Source organism: Pteropus vampyrus, unplaced genomic scaffold (assembly GCF_000151845.1).
Source record: "Pteropus vampyrus isolate Shadow unplaced genomic scaffold, Pvam_2.0 Scaffold312, whole genome shotgun sequence".
Taxonomy (NCBI): domain Eukaryota; kingdom Metazoa; phylum Chordata; class Mammalia; order Chiroptera; family Pteropodidae; genus Pteropus; species Pteropus vampyrus.
Genome location: NW_011889093.1, coordinates 832,850 through 838,442, shown reverse-complemented (window position 1 = coordinate 838,442; position 5,593 = coordinate 832,850).

Below are 5,593 nucleotides of genomic sequence, written 5' to 3'. Positions count from 1 at the left end.
CCCGTTGACATTTTTTGCATTTCCCAGAAATATCTCACCGCCGCTTGGTGGCATGTGGGAATAAGAAAGAACAGAATCGAGCCGTTCAGGCCCAGCTGAGCCTTCTTGACCGTCTTTCCCGGCCACATGGCAAAGCCCAGCACGGGCAGACACGTCTGGGACCAGGTCCGGCACAGGTCCGCCCGCTCAGGCCAAGCGAAACTCCCGGCTCCAGACTGAACCCCGCCCCAAGCCGACATTATCAGGTGCATTTCATAGGCAAAACCCTATGAGAGAGGCTCTTATCTACGCAAAACCCTATGAGAGAGGCTCTACCGCACGCCCATTTGTCAGGTGAAGGAGCCGAGACAGGTGAAGTTAGCACAATAAAGTGCAGTGGGGACGAGTGTGCTCCAACGCCACCGCCAGAGTTTGAACCCAGCTCCACTGCTCGGGAGCTTTTGGGCCTCAGGCAGAGTAGTTAGCGTGACAGTGAAGATGACGATTATGCAATGATGGTGATGACAGTTTTGAAGTGGAAGCTGGTGGCTGCAGGGAGACGCTCTGTGCTGCTGGGTACACTGACTGCCCACAGACACCAGAGCATCGCTGAGCCTTTCCAAAAAGTTAAATATCGGGAGAGAAAAATGCTGGACCAAGAAGCAGAACTCTCTATCAGCCGGAATGTAAAGTTCCCTGCACAGTGATAAGCACGGCAAACAAGATTAAGAAGCCCATCAGACGGCACGTGTGACATTCCTGGACACTTAGCACGGCCGGAGAGAAGCAGCCAGACAGACGGGCGGTTCCCAGGGCGGCAGGCTGTGCACCCACCATATCCGCCGTCTCAGGTGGGAGCCAGCGGGCTGGGCATCTGCAGAGCTGCTCTGATCGGAGAGGACAGCTTTCCTGACTGTAAATAACATAGGTCAGGACACCATGCACCTGGGTCTTGGCTGGGGCTCGCGGGCGGGAGGAAGGGCTCCTGGCCGACGGGGCGGGGAGCGGAAGCTCAGCCTCGCTGGGAAAACCACGGGGCCGTGCACCAGCGCACGGGGCCTCGGGCCTGGGGAACTACAGGTGACTTTCGAAACGCATTCCCATCAAATCGATGTGGAGCTGTGGCTTCAGTCCTGGGGTAACTTACAGGTACCCGATTAACACGCGGTACAATTAAAAGTGGCAGCTGATGTCACAGCAATGATCGTATTGAAACGAGAAACAGTATAGATAGAAAAATGACCATTTGAGGTGCAGGTGGGAAAGGAACAGGTGTGTGACCGGACGTCTGGAAGGGGCGTGGGCATTTCAAGGCTGCAGGGGCTCAGTGCCTTGGCTCAGCGTAGCTCTCTCCCTCCCGACATGTCTTTCCTCTCTCGGTTCAGGCATTTTGCATCAGAGGCCATGGCGTGTGGACAACCAGGATTTTATTGCCCAGCAGGAAATGGCTCCGGTATGGAAGGAGGAGAAAAGGAAGGAGGCTCTGGGCACCTGGGCATCGACCCCAAGGAAACGTTGCGAACACATCCCGCAGCTCCACGTGCTGCCACCAGAGGGCGCCCCGCCCGCCTCCCTCCCCAGCACGTCCCGGGGACCCTCGTCTGCCTGCCGAGCCCCAGAGGCGCCGCTGCCTGTGGGTCTGAGCTGTCTGCTCGCCCTCCGCTCCCCGGGGCTTCGGGACGGCCGTGCTCACGCTCCATCCGAACGCGTCCTGATGCCACGCGGCTTCGCCCCGCAGCTTCCGGACCGCTCCCTCGTCCTTGGGGTTCCCACGGAAAGATCCGGCGCAGAAAGATCGCTGTGATCGGCTCCGCCCCCCGCCTCATGCTCTCTGCTTTTCTTTATCGTTCCCTGCAGACTCCTGATTTCCTGCTCGATTGGCCCGTCCTGTCCGCATCCACCTGTGCCGTGATCCGCGATGGGAAACACGGGTATCTGGTCTTCGTCCGGTTTCTGACGCCGAGCTCCGAGAACCTTTGGGATTTCCTAAGTGACAAGAGCGCGGCTTTCGTGATGTTAATGTGACTTTGGGAAAGCTGGTGGCAGAGGGGACCCCCCAGTGATTAGCGGGTTGGGCTCTCGGCCGCCCGCCGCTCCCCCCCCAGACTTCCTGGGAGGAGAGAGGAGCTGGAGGCTGAGTCCTGTCGCAATGGCCAGTGTGTTCATCGGTCCTGCCCAGGGAAGGGACCTCCCTAAAACCTGGAGGGACGGGTTCGGGGAGCCTCGGGCCAGGCGGCCACGTGGTGGTGAGGGGTGCCGGGTGCTCACAGGGCGAAGCTCTGTGCCCTTCCCACGTCCCCTGCCTTCTGCATCTCCCCTCTGGCGCTTCCTGAGTTGAATCCTTTATACTAAACCAGTGATCCTGAGTTCTCTGAGTTTAACTGCCTAAACCAGTTTAACTGGTTTCCCGAGCTCACTGAGCCAAACCCAGGAGGGGTCCTGGGAACCTCCAGGCACAGCCTGGTGGCCAGCAGCACAGGCGAGGACCCGGCCTTGGCACGGGCTGAAGCGCGCAGGGGCCCTCGCCCCGTGGGGTCTGACGCTGTCTCCAGGCGGGTGCCAGGCTGCGTGCCAGCGGCCTGCTGCCACACTACGCGCTCCGCCATCCGTGGCGTTCTCATTACTATACTTTACTTCTCATGCCTAATATTTCCGCCTGGTTCTTTTGATGATTTCTTGTTTTTTTACTTCACACGATAATATCTTCTTTATCTGCTTGGATATATTTAGCACAATTATTGTACTTTCTTGGGTAACCCGTTTGAATAATAACTCATTGGAATATTGTCCACCTCATGGTGCCGCTGAGTCCATACCTCTGCGTGAATTTTCGAAAGGCAAACCCTTCCTTAAATAAATCTTGTTTATATCAGTATAGTATTAATTTCTCAATAACTACTATCACACAAAGTCATCCTGTATACAATGTACAAACTCAACTACTAAACATGAGATAATAGAAAATTTAAATTTTTAATCACAATAATTAGAAACTCTAGGTCACTAGATATAATATTCTATTACAAAAATACATTGTGTTTCATTGAGACAAAACTTTTTAAATGCGTGTCATCACTTACCAGCTTGAATACTTCCTCCGCGGAGAAACTGCCGGGCTCTGGTTCTCCAAAGGCAGACTGTGCGATTTGTGTATCGATCGACTCTGCGTGATTTGCCTATTGATTGATTCTGCGTGATTTGTGTATTGATTGATTCTGTGTGATTTGCCTATTGGTTGACTGCGTGATTTGCCTATTGATTGATTCTGCGTGATTTGTGTATTGATTGATTCTGCGTGATTGTGTTTGATCGACTCTGTGTGATTTGTGTATTGATCGACTCTGCGTGATTTGTGTATAGATTGATTCTGTGTGATTTGCATATTGGTTGACTGCGTGATTTGTGTATCGATCGACTCTGCGTGATTTGTGTATTGATCGATTCTGCGTGATTTGTGTATTGACTGACTCTGCGTGATTTGTGTTTGATCGACTCTGCGTGATTTGTGTATTGATTGATTCTGTGTGATTTGCCTATTGGTTGACTGTGTGATTTGTGTATTGATCGATTCTGCGTGATTTGTGTATTGATTGACCTCACTTGCAGGCCAGGGAAAACGTCCTCCCGTGTCTGCCGAGCCCAGGCGGGTTCCACCGGTCGGTCCCGTCACGTACCGGCCTGGCCCGCGCCCTGCGGCGGTCCCCCCAGCTCAGTCCTTGTCTCCCTCGACCTTCCTCACGGCGTCACCGTTCGGGGCTGGCTCGTCCCCCGCTTTCCCGGGGGTGCAGTGGCGAACAGTGAGCGCCCAGCACGTGACTGCGGGTCGAACTGCTAAAGCCTCAGCGAGGCCGGGATCAGAGCGGAAAGCGCCTGAAATCACCCAAAATTGCGTTCTCTGTCCCCTTTCTGTTGGCAGCGACAACACAGGCATCTTGTTTTTCCTCAGATCCTGTTTTCAAGATGTATATCTGTCTCCTCTGAAAGTCGCCGTTTGAGGAGAAAGTCCCCAAAATGCAGCCAAAGATTAAGAGCTAGAAAATCTCTCTGCGAACGATTTTTTAAAAGCCTCCAGGTTCAGGTGCGAGGGCACTCATTTTCGTCACCTAAGAACCGCGGGGCCGCTCACCCGGCAACGGCTCACTGGTGCTTTCGCCCCGTTTCTAACGCGCACCGCGGATCGGGACAGGGAATTAAGGGCTAAGAGGACAGACACCGACCACACGAGAAGCGCCCGTGACCGATGGGGTAGTGACGAGGGAGAGAGGTGAAAACAAAGGTAAGGGGCGTTTCTTGCAACAGCGACGTGGCGGCCGGGGCCACCGGGGTCAGCGCGGCCAGAAGGAGGCCTGCGTCTGCTCGGAAGACAGCACAGTGCAGCGTCGTAAACGTACGAGAATCGGCCCGATCGGCAGCAAAGGCGTCTTGACGCGGTCGGCATCCCCGGGGCAGGCGGGCGTGCCGGGCGTCCCGCAGGACCCCGTCTGCCGCGGGGGATGCTCGGAGGCTGAGCCGGGGCAGCCGGGAACCGGGGGGCATCACTGCGACACGCCACGCTCTGGGCGGGAGGCCGCGGCCACCTGGTCTGTCTCTGAGCGCAGTGGGGCCTCGGCCCGGCCCAGCGACTGTTTTCCTTGTTTAGGGGGAAGACGATCACCGTCCTCGCCACCCTCCCTGCCCCTCCCCTGCCACCAGAGGCCCAAAGCTCCGTGTCGCCGCCCAAGGCCGGACCTAAGTTTCACGTCGAAGTCCTTCGCTGGACCGCACGCTGGCTCTCTCTGCTGTCCGATGGCTCCATGAGGCGGCTGTTTCTACGCTGGCAGCCAGGGGAAAGGCGGAGGTGGCCGTCACGTGCGGCCACAGCCAGCACGGCTCTGCTGGCAAGGACCGCTCCAGCCCGTCTCCCAGCTCCACCGGGAAGAAGCCAGGGCACCCAGTTCCCGCTGTGGGCCGGGCCGACACCTGCTTTCAGCCTCAAAGGAGACGAAACCAGATCAGCCTGGGAGGCAGCTCTTACAGTGCCTCCCCCCACCCCACCACTCGGCCCTGCCTCACCTTTGACCCTTGTCCTGGTGAGAATGCTCGGGTCACGAGGAACAAAGAATTAAAGAAGGAGGAAGCTTCAGCTGTAGGGTTTGGATTGAACTGTGTTCGTCCCCAAACAAAGGTATGTTGACCTCGGATCCGCCCCCCCAGACCACGGGATGCACCTTATTCGAAAATAAGATCATTGCAGATATGACGAGTTAGGCTGAGGTCACACTGGAGCAGGCGTGCTCTGAATCCAGGACACCTGGTGTCCTTATCAGCAGAGGAAAGAGAGACGACCGGCTTTGTTGCTTGAACGAGTGAATTTCACGGACGGGGGTCTGTGTGTGTGTTTAAAGATTTTATCTGATACTGTTGGTCTGAGGTTCATATAGATTTTACATTGTTCATGAGTCTTCGCCACCAACAGCCTGGACCAGCCACCTCACTGAGGGTGCGGGGGGCAGGGCTCCCTGGGGCTCCCTGGGGCTCCCCAGGCTGCCCGGCGCCTTGCAGCGTGGCAGAGTGCAATGTGGACTTGGCCCCGCTGTGTGAGGTGCAGTGCTGCTCAGGGCCCTTTTAAGGCAAG